The following is an 18,505-nucleotide window of genomic DNA, read 5'->3' on the forward strand; positions in this document are numbered from 1 at the left end:
AGTTCCAAATGCCCTGTATGCAGATGGGAGAAACCGCTAGAAGGTCACTCCACCAGTCAAGGGTTTTATGGTTGAGTAGACAAAAAGGAGCATCTCCTCAGTAAAAGACACATAAAAGTCCACCTGGACATTGCAAAAAAAGAACCTAAAGAACTCTCAGACTGTGAAAAGCAAGATTCTCTTGTCTGAAAAAAAAAAAGAAAAAAACAATATTAACCGCTTAAACATTAGGTCATTTTTTTGCATTTAATGTATTCCTTCTTGCTTTCTCAGAGACATAACATTTTTATTTTTCCTACCTACAGAGCCATATGAGGGCTTGTTTTTTGGAGGACCAAATTGCAGGACCAAAGTTGTAATGACACCTTTCATTTTACCATAAAATATATACTGCAAAACAAAACAATATATATTCAGGGGGATAAATTAAAAAGAAAGAAACACAATTTTGTGGGCTTTTATATTAATAACCTATTTATATTGCTTTTGATTTTTTTTTTTGTATTGTTAAAAAAAACTGTAAGTAAAAAAAAGTGCTCTACGGCATTTAACCCCTTAAGGACACAGGACGTCAATGTACGTCCTGGTGCGGTGGTACTTAACACACCAGGACGTACATTTACGTCCTGTGCATAACCGCGGGCATCGGAGCGATGCCCGTGTCATGCGCGGCTGATCCCGGCTGCTGATTGCAGCCAGGGACCCGCCGGCAATGGCCGACGCCCGCGATCTTGCGGGCGTCCGCCATTAACCCCTCAGGTGCCGGGATCAATACAGATCCCGGCATCTGCGGCAGTGCACGATTTGAATGAATAATCGGATCGCCCGCAGCGCTGCTGCGGGGATCCGATCATTGATAACGCCGCACGGAGGTCCCCTCTCCTGCCTCCGTCCGGCTCCCGGCGTCTCCTGCTCTGGTCTGAGATCGAGCAGACCAGAGCAGAAGATCACCGAAAACACTGATCTGTTCTATGTCCTATTCATAGAACAGATCAGTATTAGCAATCATGGTATTGCTATGAATAGTCCCCTATGGGGACTATTCAATTGTAAAAAAAAATGTAAAAAAAAAGTTAAAGTAAAAGTAAAAAAAAAGTGAAAAATCCCCTCCCCCAATAAAAAGTAAAATGTCCGTTTTTTCCTATTTTACCCCCAAAAAGCGTAAAAAAATAAATTTTATAGACATATTTGGTATCGCCGCGTGCGTAAATGTCCAAACTATTAAAATAAAATGTTAATGATCCCGTACGGTGAACGGCGTGAACGAAAAAAAAAAAGTCCAAAATTGCTGCTTTTTTAATACATTTTATTAAAAAAAAAATATAAAAAATGTATTAAAAGTTTTTTATATGCAAATGTGGTATAAAAAAAAGTACAGATCATGGCGCAAAAAATGAGCCCCCATACCGCCGCTTATACGGAAAAATAAAAAAGTTAGAGGTCATCAAAATAAAGGGATTATAAACGTACTAATTTGGTTAAAAAGTTTGTGATTTTTTTTAAGCGCAACAATAATAGAAAAGTATATAATAATGGGTATCATTTTAATTGTATTGACCCTCAGAATAAAGAGCACACATCATTTTTACCATAAATTGTACGGTGTGAAAACGAAACCTTCCAAAATTAGCAAAATTGCTAAGAATTCCTTTATTTAATATACAAAATAATAAGATGCAGGAAAGATCTTAGTTATGAGCAAATGTTGTCAAAACTAAACCTATTTACCCTAGAGAAGAAATGGCTAAGGAGGATATATTTATATAAATATGTAAATAGACCATATCAAAATCTCTGTGATAACATAGTTAGAATATGTGGTCACTGCTTGTTGCTAAGGAAAAAGAGAAATCAGCTAAAACTATGTAAACAGGATTTTTTTTTATCTAATCTATAAAGTTATGAAACACACCTACAGGATTTAGTAATAATTTATCTTTAAAATTATTGAATAAAGGGTTGGATATTTGTCTTGAGAAACACAATATACAGTGTTACTGGTATTAATAATGTAGAATGTTGATGTCACTCAATTGACTTCTACAATAGGATAGTTGCTATTACTGTGTCTATAGGTTACTATTAAAGTTTAAAAAAATGTTTTAATCAACTAGTGCCAGAAAGTTAAACAGATTTGTAAAGTACTTCTATTTAAAATCTTAACCCTTCCAGTACTTATCAGCTGCTCTATACTCCACAGGAAGTTATTTTCTTTTAAAATTTATTTTCTGTCTGACCACAGAGCTCTCTGTTGACACCTCTGACTGTCTCGGGAACTATCAAGAGCAGGATAGGTTTGCTATGGGGATTTGCACCTGCTCTGGGCAGTTCCTGAGACAGAGGTGTCAGCAGAGAGCACTGTGGTCAGACAGAAAATACATTTTAAAACAAAAGAACTTCCTGTGGAGCATACAGCAGCTGATGAGTACTGGAAGGGTTAAGATTTTTAAAGATTTTCAAATAGAAGTAATTTACAAATCTGTTTAACGTTCTTGCACCAGTTGATTATAAAAATGTTTTCCCACCGGAGTACCCCTATAAAAACTATCTGTTTCCCCATAGCACTTTGAGGGGAGACTTAACCCTTCCAGTACTTATCAGCTGCTGTATGTTCCACAGGAAGTTATTTTCTTTTTAAATTAATAACCTATTTAGGTTGGGTAGAGGAGGGGTGGTGCAATTGCCCATAGCAGCCAACCAAATAGCTTGTTTCATTTTTCAGAGGACTTTAAAAATAAAAGAACTGATTGGGAAACTGCACCACTCTTCCTCTATTAATAGGTTAATTGTTTTCTTAAGAAACTGATGTTAATATATGTATACAACATAGAGAACTGACTGTGAGAAATGTCAGTGATTTCAGTATGTGTATAGTCCAGTTAAACATGTAATTATACAAGTAGTATTTTATGAGTTTGTAATATGCCAATGTTATATGAATAGAGTAGGATACAGATATATTAATTGTAACTAGACTAGTTGTATGTAATAAAATCAATATTTATTAAATAGATGTATATCCAAGCAGGGCCCTTGCTGTGGACTTTACTAGATTATACATATAGTTGCGCAAATTATGAAATAAAATAAAATAGAATAGCATAAAATGATATGAAAAAATGGTATGAAAAAATTGTGATAATGGTGAAGTAAAATTGGGATTAATTAAAAGCAAATACAGCCACCCGCAGTCCTTTAATATTGCTAAGTCCAATAAATAATGTTGTATCCAGTATATTGCACGTTTTATAGCTGTATATAGTTGTAGATAGTTTTTAACAAAGTTTGGTGCTCTGCACCACTCACTGAACCGCTGTGTGGATGAAGATCTCCGTGAGATGCTGTTACATTTGTAGTACGGACCTCGCTCCTACAGACTGGCACGGCTGTGCAGCCAGCCCAATGTTGGCGTCCTCGCGAATGTCTCATTGCGTGCCTGGAGTTGCACAGATTTGCGTCTGGCCGATGGATAGTTGCGGTGGAAAGATTGCAGCAGTCCAGCGGTGAGTGGTAGCAGGCGGCGTCCTCGTGTGTCCAGCGCTAGGGAGCGCACGTCTGGGCAGTAGTCCTCAAACATGGGATTTCCAGCAGTTGCAAGTTTGGATACAGTTCTTTAAGGGGGGGGGTCTGTATTTGTGGGGTATATATCTGAACTAAATGCGTTTCTGGGTGACCCCTTCTTCAGTAGCAATATAAGACCACTGGACTGCTGCAATCTCTCCACCGCAACCATCCATCAGCCGGACGCAAATCTGTGCAACTACGGGCATACAGTGAGACCATCGTGCGAACGCCAAGATCGGGCTGGTTGCACAGCCGTGCCAGTCTGTAGGAGCGGGGTCCCTACTGCAAATTTAACAGCATCTCCCGGAGATCTTCATCCACACAGCGGTGCCGTGAGTGGTGCAGAGCACCAAACTTTGTTACAAACTATCTACAACTATCTATGGCTATAAAAGGTGCAATATACTGGATACAACATTATTTATTGGGCTTAGCAATATTACAGGACTGCCAGTGGCTGTATTTGCTTTTAATTAATCCCAATTTACTTCACCATTATCACAATTTTTTTTTATATCATTTTATGCTATTCTATTTATTTTACTTTATAATTTGTGCAACTATATGTATAATCTAGTATAGTCCTCAGCAAGGGCCCTGCTTGGACATACATCTATTTAATAAATATAGATTTTATTACATACAACTAGTCTAGTTACAATTAATATATATATATCTAGAGGTCTGTATCCTACTCTATTCATATAGCATTCTTTTTGGCATGAAGGGTATGTGCAACACACGCACCTCGATATAGATATATATATATATATATATATATATATATATACCATCCATACATAGTGTGAACCCCCCAATTTCTTTTTTGTTATTTAATATGCCAATGTGTTTATACTATTTATTCTTTATTTAGTTTATTTTATTTTGTTAAATTTTGTTTTAACTATTTATTATTAAACATTGTGGCAAGGGTCCAAACATATTTTGGTAGAAGGGAAAGATGTCTCTCACTCTGACAAAATCTTGTACATACCCCAGTAAATCTAAAAAGTTAGTCAGTACACCTGATCAAAAGATTTCTGACGTTTTGTGGTAAATGTTCTGTTTATGGTTGGAGCTTACTAGCTTATGTAATGCAGTTGAGTATGAAATGGATACCTTGGGAAAAAAAAACTTAAAAAAAAACTGGGTCACTTAGCAAGATGAGCGTAATCTTTGTATTTTCTGACAAAAATATGTAATGTCTTAAGTGTGGAATTTTGAATTTACTTTCTATTTCAATTTAAGTTCATTACTTTACCACTAGCTCCTCCTGTGTTCATGATAAGTTATTTCCACCACCCACATAAAGCTTAACAGAATATTTATCTGTATATATATAGATGAAAAATGTTGCCAGAAATATTGCATCCAAGGTTAAACCCTCTACATTATCCAAAATGAAGATCAGTTATTTGCTTTTCTTATGCTGCTTTTTGTACATCTCTGTCTATGATGTAAGAGGGTTTGTTACAAATATAATGGATGAATTCAAAGATCACTTCAAAGAGTATCTTACCCAAAAGTCGTCTAGATTGGTAAGTACAGTTATCAGGCTTTATAAGTCCCTTTTGCCAAAAAATATAGTAGTTTTAGACGCTACAGCACTAAATGTTACATTATATTTTTACTATACTGACATCATTATTTTCTGTTTTTAGAACTGTTTTAATGTTTTAAAGAAAAAATCTGTGGTGGTAAGTCTTTTTACATACTACATATTTGCAAGTGGCTAATTTAAGAGCCACCTTGATTTATAATTATTTCTTGTAAATAAATATTCTGCTTTTGTGAGCTAGTGTATATCCAGGGGCATGAAGTAACAAATCAGAGTTACTAATAAACAGGAAATGCTGATGCTATCTGTCACACCAGCAATGGGGAAAAAAAAAGTCTGTGAAACACAGATTACAACACTTTCATCCTAGAAATGTGCCTGTGACTACAGCTCCTTAGTATATAAGTGATTTTCTGCAAGTACGTTTAACATTTATTATATAAAGAAATTTTGGTCTATTTCAACCAGTGCCCCTGTGCCGTTGAACAGCTACAGAACATACAAGAGGATTTCCAAAACCAGAACTCTACTGAAGTTGTCATGATGAAAAATAATCTTCAAGTGCTGATAGATCAACTCATGAAATCAGGCAAATCCAAAAAACAAACCAGGGCGCTGGGCAAACAGGTATGTTTTTTTCTGTCAAATCCATAATAATAATAGCTTCTGCATATTTTCACATGCATTGACACTCAAGCACACAGAAGACAGAATCAGATGACATTTGTAAATATGACATCAATTTATATAATGTTTAACCCCTTAACGACCACGGACGTAAATGTACGTCCTGGCTTGGTGGTACTTCACGCACCAGGACTTACATTTACGTCCTGTGTATGACCGCGAGCATCATGCTGATAGCAGCCGGGGACCCGCCGGTAATGGCCGACATCCGCAATCACACGGATGTCCGCCATTAACCCCTCAGATGCCGTGATCAATACAGATCACAGCATCTGCGGCAGTGCGCACATTAAAATAGATGATCGGATCGCCCGCAGTGCCGCCGCGGTGATCCGATCATCTGTAATGGCGGACGGAGGTCCCCTCACCTGCCTCAGTCCGTCTCCCGGCATCTCCTTCTCTGGTCTGAGATCGAACAGACCATAGCAGGAGATAGCCGATAATACTGGTCAGTGCTATGTCCTATGCATAGCACTGAACAGTATTGGCAATCAAATGATTGCTATAGATAGTCCCCTATGGGGGACATAAAAAGTGTAAAAAAAAAAAAAGTTGACAAATGTAAAAATAAAAAGTAAAAAAAAAGTGAAAAATCCCATCCCCCAATAAAAATGAAAATTGTCAGTTTTTCCCATTTTACCCCTAAAAAGCGTAATTTTTTTATAAACATATTTGGTATCGCTGCGTGCGTAAATGTCCGATCTATCAAAATATAATGTTAATGATCCTGTATGGTGAACAGCGTAAACGTAAAAAATTAAAAAAACAAAAGTCCAAAAATGCAGCTTTTTTGTCACATTTTATTCCCCCCAAAAAAATTAATAAGAAATTTTCAAAAAGTTTTATATATGCAAATGAGGTATTAATAAAAAGTACAGATGACGGCGCAAAAAATGAGCCCTCATACCGCCCTATATACAGAAAAATGAAAAAGTTATAGGTGGTCAAAATAGGACAATTTTAGATTACTGATTTTGTACAAAAAGTTTAAGATTTTTTTTAAGCGGTACAAAAATATAAAAGTATCTAGCCATGGGTATCATTTTAATCGTATTTACCCACATAATAAAGAACACATGTCATTTTTACCATAAATTGTACAGTGTAAAAACGAAACCCTCCAAAATGTGCAAAGTTGTGGTTTTCATTTAAATTTTTTGGGGATTTGCCGTACATTTTATGGTAAAATGAGAAGTTTCATTACAAAGTAAAATTGGTCACGCAAAAAACAAGCCCTTATATGGGTCTGTAGATGGAAATATAAAAGAGTTATGGATTTTAGAAGGCGAGGAGGAAAAAAGGAAAACGCAAAAATAAAATTGGCCTGGTCCTTAAGGTGAAAATGGGCTTGGCCATTAAGGGGTTAAATGATTTTATAATAATAGTAATTATTTTTCTTCAATGATAATGTTTAATACAAAACTTGATTAGTATACTTGCCATTCATGAATAAGATCACATGACCTATTTGTTGTAACTGAAAACACTGTTGAATCATTAGGAAGCTGTGCCACACAAAAGATATTCGGAGTTATCCAAGATGAAGTTTTCGTGATGTTAGTTGTAATACATAGTATTTAGCGTTTTCTAGTGTAGTTGAAATTACTGATACTGTTAACATGGTAATTTCTTATGAAAGTATTGATGCACGAGTTTATAGATAAATAATAAGATTAAAATGAGCTGACTTAGAGTTTACTGTGAAATAGAATAGTAATGTGGTAATACCTAAGATTATGTAAATCACATATGCAAACTACATTACAGAGGCATCATTCAGTAATACAACTGGTAATGGAACATTTTAAGGGCATACTTTAGAGTAATAGGGGGGTTACCTTGTTAATGATGGAATAACCAGTCAAAACACATTCAAGACTAACAGAATGATCCTAAATGTTCATGTTAATTATAATGCATATAATGCCAATTTTATTTTTGCGTTTTTGTTTTTTCCTCCTCGCCTTCTAAAATCCATTACTCCTTTATATTTCCATGTACAGACACATATAAGGGCTTGTTTTTTTGCGTAACCAATTGTACTTTGTAATGAAACCTCTCATTTTACCATAAAATGTACGGCGAACCCCAAAAAAATATTTTTTACATAGGAAATTTAAATGAAAACCAAAATTTGGCACATTTTGGAGGGTTTTGTTTTCACACTGTACACTTTACGGTAAAAATGACATGTGTTCTTTATTCTGTGGGTCAATATAAATAAAATGATACCCATGGCTAGATACTTTTATATTTTTGTACCGCTTAAAAAAAATCTAAAACTTTTTGTACAAAATCAGTAATCTAAAATCGTCCTATTTTGACCACCTATAACTTTTTCATTTTTCAGTATATAGGGCAGTATGAGGGCTCATTTTTTGCGCCGTCATCTGTATTTTTTTTAGATACCACATTTGCTTATATAAAACTTTTAGATACATTTTTATACATTTTTTTAAATAAAATGTGACATAAAAGCAGCATTTGTGGACTTTTAAAATTTTTTACATTTATGCCATTCACCGTACGGGATCATTAACATTATATTTTGATAGTTCGGACATTTACACACGCGGCAATACCAAGTATGTTTATTAAAAAAAAGACCCCGGGAGACGGCCGGAGCTAGGTAAGGGGACCTCCGGCTGTCATGCTGGACTATTGGATCCCCGCGGCAGCGCTGCGGGCGATCCGATCATCCAATCAAAGTGCCGCAATGCCGCAGATGCCGTGATCTGTATTGATCACGGCATCGGAGGGGTTAATGGCGGACATCCGCGCGATCGCAGATGTCGGCCATTACGGGCGGGTCCCCGGCTGCTGCTAGCAGCCGGAACCTGCCGTGTATGAGGCGAGCACCCTTACGATGCTCGCGGTCACACACAGGACGTAAATGTACGTCCTGGTGCGGGAAGTCCCGCCAAACCAGGACGTACATTTACGTCCGTGGTCGTTAAGGGGTTAAAGGGGTAATCCACTGGAAAAAAATTTTTTTTAAATCAGCCGGTGACAGAAAGTTAAACAGATTTGTAAATTACTTCTATTTAAAAATCTTAATCCTTCCAGTACTTATCAGCTGCTTTATGCTCCCCAGGAAGTTCTTTTCTTTTTGAATTTCCTTTCTGTCTGACCACAGTGCTCTCTGTTGACACCTCTGTCCATGTCAGGAACTGTCCAGAGTACAAGCAAATCCCCATAGCAAACCTATCCTGCTCTGGACAGTTTCTAAAATGGACAAAGGTGTCAGCAGAGAGCACTGTGGTCAGACAGAAAATAAATTCAAAAAGAAAAGAAATTCCTGTGGAGTATACAGCAGCTGATAAGTAATGGAAGGATTAATATTTTTAAATAGAAGTACCGTAATTTACAAATCTGTTTAACTTTCTGGCACTAGTTGATTTTTAAACAAAAGTTTTCCAGTGGAGTACCCCTTTAAACACATGCAGATTTTTGTATGGTAGACATGAAACTGAAACCAGTGCTAGTGAGATTGGGTCTTTCTATGTGGTTTGAGCAGCAGACACTTAACTGTTTGCTGACCAGATAGCACCTTTAACTGTCAGACTGATTTACAAGGGTTCCTGCAATGATGTTTTTAAACTGCAGAGCAGAGTCTAACTGTGAAAGACAATCAGACTCTCCATAAAGGTGGCAAATACTAAGCTCAGATAGACCCTGTTAACCTGCATGGTAAAATTTCACCAAAATAACAGCAAAAATTATAGCAACTATTATAGCAGTCAAACAAACATTTTTTTTTAAAGTAAATTAATTAATTAATTAATTAACTAAGCTCAATGATGTCTGGTAGTTACAGGGAAATATACATTGTTCCTCATGTGGTTAAGCAATTTTTTTTGGGAATATCTTGAATAAACAGTAAAACTGCAAGTCATCATTAGACGAAGAACACTGTCTGTTACAGTACACACTTCTGCTAATGTCAAAAGATGTGGAATGCTTCTTTTTTTAAAATATGCAGCTTATACCTAAATATATGTTTAGCAGAGGAAGATAAGATTTTATTAGGCACAGTAAATTACAAATAGATAGACCAGAGAGAGATGAAAAAAAAACTGAGAAAGATGAAAAAAGTTTATTTTTGTGTGTTCAACAATCAACCATTTCCTGCCTGTCCTAAGTAAAGTAAAGGGAGTGTATGAATTGGGTTCAGGAGATGAGCCCACTCCATACATGGTAGGTGCCATCTGATGTCTAGAGCTGACACGTGTTCCTAACCCCTTTAAATGCTGGGATAAATTATGATTACAGGATTCAGTAGGTTGTCTGACAAGTGCTAACTCAAACCTATAATCGATACTCCTACAATGCAATTTTAGGGTGGATCTCCTAGTACAGCCTACTTAATAGATCACAGATTTATCAAATCTGTTCAAGCAATTAAATGATTGCTTATACAATTTTCCTAGGAAGAGTACCCCTTTAAAACTTAACTTTTACTGTTACTGATAAAGGGGAACCTCACTTCAGAAAATCAGTAACAGTAAAAGTTAAGTTTTAATATTGTGTATCCCTTCTGTGAATTTCTAGGCTGCCCATTGTGTTCTTTAGAATATAGGGTGATATTTGATATCACTCTTACTGTGAATTAATTAATGTCACATCCTAGAAAGAATATAATATAAAGTTCAAAGCATTTTTTTAACGTTTTTACTTATTACCACCTTAAGGACACAGCCCATTTTGGCCTTAAAGCGTACCTGTCATAGTGCAAAAAATTATTTTTTTTAATTAAATGCTATGTTACTCAGGACCCAATGCTGATCATGTGGATATAATTTTTATGTGTCTCGGACCTATATAAGATATTAGCATTTATCTGCTGGTGAGTTACTTTTTCATTGTGCAGGCTGGAGGGGGCGTGTCAGTCTGTCTCCCTCACAGTGATGACTCGAGCCTGAGCTGTCAGCCAATCACCGCACTCTACTCTGTAACCCTTTCCTCTCTGGTTTCATGCTGTACATGTTACGTAGAGGAAGATGCTTGGAGCTTGCCTGCAGTATTCCTAAAACATTATGGCGAGTTCATAACAGGATAAAATGTATAAATATAAGAATAGCTCTTTATAAAATTAGTGCAAGGATTTTTTAGATAAAAAGTACAGCATTTTTCTGAATACATTTTTCTATCTGTTTTATCTTTTCCTAGTGAAGCTATGGGGACCGAGATGTCTCCGTGGTCCTAGCGCAGACTTATTCACTCAGTACTGCATGCACTCAGAGTCTCCGACCGGATTTAGTCTGGATGGAGATTCCGCATTGTGAACCTGGCCTTACAAGATCTGATGGTCTCACACTGCTTTTCTAGGCTCCTGAATAGCACATATGCTTAGTTCAGCAACCACATGGAGGCCATTCTAGGGATTATTGCATGCTTTCTGAAATTTGCCTGCTCATAAAGTAATATAGCTATAAGCAGAAATGCAATTCTGGAGCATAGAAAAGCTAGGTGAGAATATCTGACATAGCTTTTCCATGCTCCTGAATGGCATATCTGCTTATAGCTATATTACTTTATGCACTGGGAAAAATCAGAAATCATATAATAATCCGGTCAATGGCAGCCATGCAGTTGATGTGCAGTTGAGCTTTCCCAAGCTCCTGGCACATTCAGGAGATTGGGGAAAGCTGGGGGATAGTGTGGAAGGGGTTTTGCAGCCAAAGGTTTTTTTTTATGGGATAAATGTTAGTGGGAGTGGATAGGAATGTACGCACATGTGGTAGTGGGCAGGATTACATTTTTTATTTAGGGAAGGGGTTAATTAATTAAAATTTTTTTTTTTACACTTTTTACTTTTTGTTATATATCTCATAGGGTATGTGCAGCCTGCAGAGCATTGAACCCTAGTCTATAGAATACCCTAGGGTGCAATGCTCTGCAGTCTGCACATACCCCATATGTGTATAACAGTGTGTGCGTATGTACATTCCTATACAGGTGGGGGAATGTGCAGAGCATTGCACCCTAGTCTGTAGAATACCTTAGGGTGCAAGGCTCTGCACATACCCCCACCTGTATAGGAATGTACATACGCACACTCACTTATACACATGAGGGTATGGGCAGACTTCAGAGCATTGCACCCTAGGGTCTTCTACAGACACTGGGGTGCAATGCTCTGCAGTCTGCACATACCCCCCCCCCCCCCCACCTGTATAGGAATGTACATACACACACTGCTATACTGCAGAGCATTGCATCCTTGTCTGTAGTACATTTGTGCATACATTTTTTTTATTTAGGGAAGGGGTTACTTTTTTTTTTTTTTTACACTTCTTACTTTTTGTTATAGCTCTCATAGGGTATGTGCAGACTGCAGAGCATTGCACCCTAGTCTGTAGAATACCCTAAGGTGCAATGCTCTGCAGTCTGTACATACCCCCCATGTGTATAACAGTGTGTGTGTATATTCCTATACAGGTGGGGGTATGTGCAGAGCATTGCACCCTTGTCTGTAGAACAGACTAGGGTGCAATGCTTTAAACATAACCACACCTGTATAGGAATGTACATACGCACATACTATTATACACATGGGGGGGAGGTATGTATGTGCAGACTGCAGAGCATTGCACCCTAGGATCTTCTACAGACACTGGGATGCAATGCTCTGCAATCTGCACATACCCCCTATGTGTATTGCACATTCCTATACAGGTGGGGGTATGTGCAGAGCATTGCACCCATTGCACCCTCTGCACATACCCCCACCTGTATAGGAATGTACATACACACACTGCTATACACATAGGGGGTATGTGCAGATTGCAGAGCATTGCATCCCAGTGTCTGTAGAAGACCCTAGGGTGCAATGCTCTGCAGTCTGCACATACCCCCCCCCCCCCCCTCATTTGTGCGTATGTACATTCTAATACAAGTGGGGGTATGTGCAGACTGCAGAGCATTATTGCACTCTTGAATCTGTGGAAGACACTATGGTGCAATGTTCTGCAGTACACATAGCCCCATGTGCAGAGGCCCTGGCTGGGAGGATAGCTGAATCACTTACAGACCCAGCCGGGGCCACAGCCACAGCAGAAGCAGGAGCAGTGACAGCAGTGACGATCCTCCAGAGCCGCTACATGGCAGGGTAAGGAGACATATGAGAGGGCCAGTTAGGAGTTGAGGCTGCTGCAGGATTTTGCAGTGCTCGCTGGACCCGCAGGCATAGTGCCTTAACGCCGGCCATATTTTGGATTGCGCCCGCCTGCAGCAGCCTCCTGCATGCCTGCATATGTAGGAATGCGCACATCTGCATATTTAGGATTGCAGACGCCGGCATATTTAGGATTGAGGTAAGGCCTCTCAATGCTCTGCAAACTAACCTTGTTGTGTGTACGGAGGCAGTGGGGGGGGGGGGGGGGGGGGGGGGCGTTAGTGACTGCTTATGTGTGTGCGCTCCCTGTGTGCTTACATTCTATCTCATACTGCAGGGATTGCCTATACTGGATACCGGTAAACTTTACGGCTGGTATCGAGTATGTTGCAAAATCTAGACTAGTCTGTCTGGCTAAAAGACAGGTGACCCCTAGTGGCGGCTAGTTTGAGCTTTAATTTTGGGTGCAATTTGGGTGCATTTACAATTTTGAGTCCTGCAATACATCAAACGTTTTCAACAATGAAAGTGCCTCTTTAAGGACACCGCCAATTTTCATTTTTGCACTTTCAGTTTTTTCTCCTTGTCTTCCAATAGCCATGCCATATTTTCCCATCTACAGACCACTGTGAGAGCTTGTTTTTTGTGTGACCAGTTGTACTTTCTAATGATAAAATGTACGGCAAAACAAAAAAAAAAAAATATTTGTGTGGGGAAATTGAAAAGAAATTGTGCAACTTTTTTTTTTTTGGGGGGGGGCGCTTCCTTTTGCACAGTGCAGTTAATGGTAAAAGTTATATATTCTCTTTATTCTGTAGGTTAGTGCGATTAAAACGATACCCAATGTATATAGTTTTTCTATTATTGTACTGTTTTAACAAAAAGTCAAACATTATTTAACAAAATTAGTATGCTAAAATTTTCTTATTCTTATCCCTATAACTTTTTTTTTTATTTTTCTGTATATGGGGCTGTATGTGGGCTCATTTTTAGTGCCAGAATCTGCAGGTTTTTTTCCTGTACCATTATTGTTTTTATGGGACTTTTTGATCAATTTTTATAATTTGTTTTCTGATGTACGATGTAACCAGAAATCTGCATTTTTGGCATTTTATATTTTTTTTTTTTACACTTACACCATTGACTGTGTGGGATCACACTATATTTAAATATCACATTATATTTTAATAGTTTATAAAATTGCGCAGGCGGCAATAACACATATGTAAATTTTTTCAAATATTTTTGGTAAAATAGGAAACTAGGGATGATTACGGTATATTTTTTATTAGGGGAGGTATATAATTTTGTAGCCTTTTTTATTCTTTTTTTTTTTTTTTTTTTACATTTTTTTAATTCCTCGAAACTCACTGGTCTAAAGTTAGTACAGCTCCTGCGCTCGCTTCAAAGTCTTTCAATGCACCAGGACATAAAGGCTCCCAGGTACCTTAAGTCCCAACTGGCAAGGGTGTACCTGTATGCCCTGTGCCCAAAATAGGTTAAAATAATAAAGCATAACAAAAACTATATAAATTGGACATACCATTATTATTGTAATAGTACTGACCTGAGGAATAAATAAAACATGTCAATTTTACTATAAAGTGCCCAGTGTAAAAACGAAACACCCTAAAATTAAATAGAAAAATTGAATTTTTACCTTTTTGTTTCACAGTACATTTTGGGGTAAAATAAAGAATACCCTTACCACGTCAAATTGGTCTAACTAAAAACAATCCCTTTTATGGCTCAAACTATGAAATAAAAGAGTTTAAAAAAAAAGTAAAAAAATAAAATAAAAATTGTCCCAGTAATAATCGTTTATGGTTGGCGCCTTAAATTTTACTTCACAGATTATCATAGTAATAAGGACACCTTTGATATACTTTCTTTTTGCTGTTATTGTACTTTTCTGAAATAGGAACTTGAAATTAACAGTATTAACAACTTATCAGTGCATCTCTGTTTCTTTGACTTTCAACTGAAGATTTAGTAAATTAAAGGGGTACTCCGGTGGAAAACTTTTTTTTTTTTTTTTAAATCAACTGGTGCCAGAAAGTTAAACAGATTTGTAAATGACTTCTATTAAAAAATCTTAATCCTTCCAGTACTTATTAGCTGCTGAATACTACATAGTAAATTCTTTTCTTTTTGGAACATAGTGCTCTCTGCTGACATCACGAGCACAGTGCTCTCTGCTGACATCTCTGTCCATTTTAGTAACTGACCAGAGCAGCATATGTTTGCTATGGGGATTTTCTCCTACTCTGGACAGTTCTTAAAATGGACAGAGATGTCAGCAGAAAGTACTGGAATTAATAAGATTTTTTTTTATAGAAGTAATCTATTAAAAAATCTGTTTAACTTTCTGGCACCAGTTGATTAAAAAAAAAAAGTTTTCCATCGGAGTAACCCTTTAAATGCTATGAGGAATCCTTAAAATCTAACTGTAGAAAGATCAATAGATTATTTCTCATGTTTAAAATGTTTCTTCTTCTTTTCATTAATTCTTGTTTCTTATTATCAACCTAGGAATGCAAGTATGAGTGCAAGGATCCCATGACATCACAAAAAGATTTATATAATGTTATCCAGACCATCCATAATAAAAGATGTTTCAAAGGTTCAAGAAAATGAAGAATGCCTAGAGTCTGTGAAATTGCATTATTGGTTGAACATATATCTAGTTAAAATTCTATACCGTGGCACAGAGTTATCAAAACTCATGATGAGTGGTAGCAAAACCTGTGCAGAGGAAACACCGATCAGTTTTCCATAGCAACCAATCAGATTGCTTCTTTTATTTTTCAGAGGCCATTTTTAAAATAAAAAAAACAATCCAGTTGCTAAGGACAACACTTTTCCTTTGTACAGATTTTGCTAAATCTCACCCATAGTTTTTGTCTCTGTGAGTTAAAAAAAAAAATCAGGGCCTCTATGTTGATATAATACCTCACTTTTGTACTTCCATCACATTTCCTTTTACTCTGTGGAAACTTTACTTGTTATTCGATTTTTAAAAAATCTTAGAAGTTTATGTTTCATAGTGAAACATTCATTCTGTTGTGTCAGTATTATATTTGTAGATTTAAAATGTGCATAGACAGGGTTTATCTGTTGAAAACAAAGCCTTTTTGAATGAACCCCAGACTGGAGATCACCCAAAATCTGACTGCCTCAGCATCAAACTTAGAAACCCTGCTGGGAAATTGAAGTTTCAAATAAAAGTCTGAATATAAAATACATGAATTGTCCTCAAAAGTAATAGCTACTAACAGAAGCGGGGGTGCTTTTTTTTAGTTTAAAAAAAAATATTTATAATGTTGTTGACATTTTTGTTCTACATTTTTGTATTGACATTACATTAGTTCTACAAAGTAATTTTTGCATAAAGCTGAAATTCCTATCATCTTTATTGTACAAAGTGCATTGAAAGCTTTTAAGCTGACCTATGAAACTCATTCAATCCTTAAAGGGGTACTCCGGCGCTAAGACATCTTATCCCCTATGCAAAGGATAGGGGATAAGATGCCTGATTGCGGGGGTCCCGCCGCTGGGGAACCCCGTGATCTTGCATGCAGCACCCTGTTATAATCAGTCCCCGGAGCATGTTCGCTATCACACCCCCTCCAATAGGCTTGCATTGAGGGGATGGAGCGTGACATCACATGGGGCGGGGCCGTGATGTCACATTGCTTCGGCCCCCGTGAGCGCCAGTAATCAGACCCGGAGCGAACACGCTCCGGGGACTGATTATAACAGGGTGCTGCGTGCAAGAAAGGGGTCCCCAGGGGATAAGATGTCTTCACACCGGAGTACCCCTTTAATATGAAAGTAACCAATTGGCTGTTCAGTCAACACTGAGAATTCAGGTATTGATTTCAACAACAATAAACCAATATGTTGATTATTTATTTAATGTCCACCCTTATTTATATACTTCAACTATGCAACAAATTATATTAAAAGGCATAGTACTATTGAAGTAACAACATGTGAAAACCAATATGTAATTTACAGATTTACCACTTTTATTTTAATTTACAACTGTGTTTATATTTTTATATGATGTATTTTTTAATATTATATTTGATAAGAATGTATTTTTGTTTACATGGTGTGATGACAAAAATGTATCTTAAATATCAATATTGCTATTTATTTATTTTTAAAATTATTAATTTATTATTCTTATTTTAATGTATTATTTAATATTTATTATATATGAAACTGTCAGTATTTTTATGCCAGGTGAACAACAGTAAAACACAATGTTTAAAATCTGCAATGTTATGTCTTATTTAATTCGTCATACTGCACGGTAAACTGACATTTTATAAAACTTTGATTAAAATACATATTTATTTCATAATGCTTGGTTTCAGTTTGTTCTTTATCTTTTAATCCTTTTGTGGCCTGGATACTTGATAATTTGAACCCTTAGGCTATGTTCACTCAGTATATTATCATGCTTTTTTTTTTTTTTTTCAGAAAAACATACCTTGTATGTAGGTCTATAGGAAAGTGGTTGTCCATGTACACATATTTAAAGAAAAGGTAGAATTTTTTCCATTTTGTGTAAATAAGTGACATGTCATGTGGTGACATGAATAAGTAACACATCACGTGGTTAAGTAAAAGTAAGATATGTGGTCATGGTGTGGCTGAATTATTATTTATTTTTTAAACTTCCCCTTGAAAATTTTTGGCATAAGCCACTGCTCCCACCTGTCAAACATTTATGGCATATTCTCTGGACATGGTATAAATATAATCTGTACTCTTGTTCTTGATTCTGTATGAACAATAAAGGGTAATTCCAGTAAATCTATGACTAGGAATGAGGTCTTTTGTGAACAAAGTTCTGTATCCAGCTCACCCTCTACCACATGAACATGCCCAGGTCAGGCAACCAGCCGGATGCAAAGGATTCAGAAGAAGAGGCAGTGATCCAGCAATATCAGAAGATATCCAGCTTTATTTAGAATCCACGATAAAAACCAGAATCCACACACCACCCAGTCTATTCCAGTTGTAGAATTTACTTGTATTAGAAGAAGTTGTAGTGATTCTTCTGTCTATGAGACTCAAATGCGTGAGGCTTCATGCAGACTCATAGAGAGAGGCTATTCATCCCATGCACTTTATCAGGCCAAAAAAATTGTGGATAAAAAGAAAAGGAGTGATTTAATCACTCCTAAGCCTAAAACCTCTGAAAAAAAAACTTTCACACCTAAAACCATAGTGGCCATCACATACTCACCTTAGTTCAATCAGATTAAACAGATCATTCACAGACCTCTTCATCTCTTACGGCAAGACCACGCTCTTTCCCAATTACTTGTAGGTGGTTGCCATGTTGTCCCCAAAAAGGCAAAAACATTGGGGGATCTTTTGTCACCCAGTACTCTCTGAACAACGCAATAAGGAGACCAATTGGTTATGTCACAAGGTCCTCTATAAATGTGGCAGCAGAATTTGTCGAACGTGCAATCATGTTAAAGTTTGTGACACCTTTTCCAATGCAGCAAGAAATAAAAGTTACAGTATCAAGCAGTACATGAATTGCAATTCCTGTA

At 36.9% G+C, this 18,505-nt stretch overlaps 1 long non-coding RNA gene across 1 annotated transcript in view; it reads left to right on the forward strand.

The window, feature by feature from the left end:
• The window catches only part of LOC130369608 (uncharacterized), a 147,156-nt gene extending 129,850 nt beyond the window's left edge, over positions 1-17,306 (forward strand). The window contains exons 2-4 of the long non-coding RNA XR_008892835.1: positions 5,226-5,261; positions 5,591-5,749; positions 15,459-17,306. This is a non-coding gene — a long non-coding RNA (uncharacterized LOC130369608). The remainder of the gene's footprint in view (positions 1-5,225; positions 5,262-5,590; positions 5,750-15,458) is intronic.
• Positions 17,307-18,505: the final 1,199 nt, after the last annotated feature.

The sequence above is a fragment of the Hyla sarda genome, chromosome 4, assembly GCF_029499605.1.
Source record: "Hyla sarda isolate aHylSar1 chromosome 4, aHylSar1.hap1, whole genome shotgun sequence".
Classification (NCBI taxonomy): domain Eukaryota; kingdom Metazoa; phylum Chordata; class Amphibia; order Anura; family Hylidae; genus Hyla; species Hyla sarda.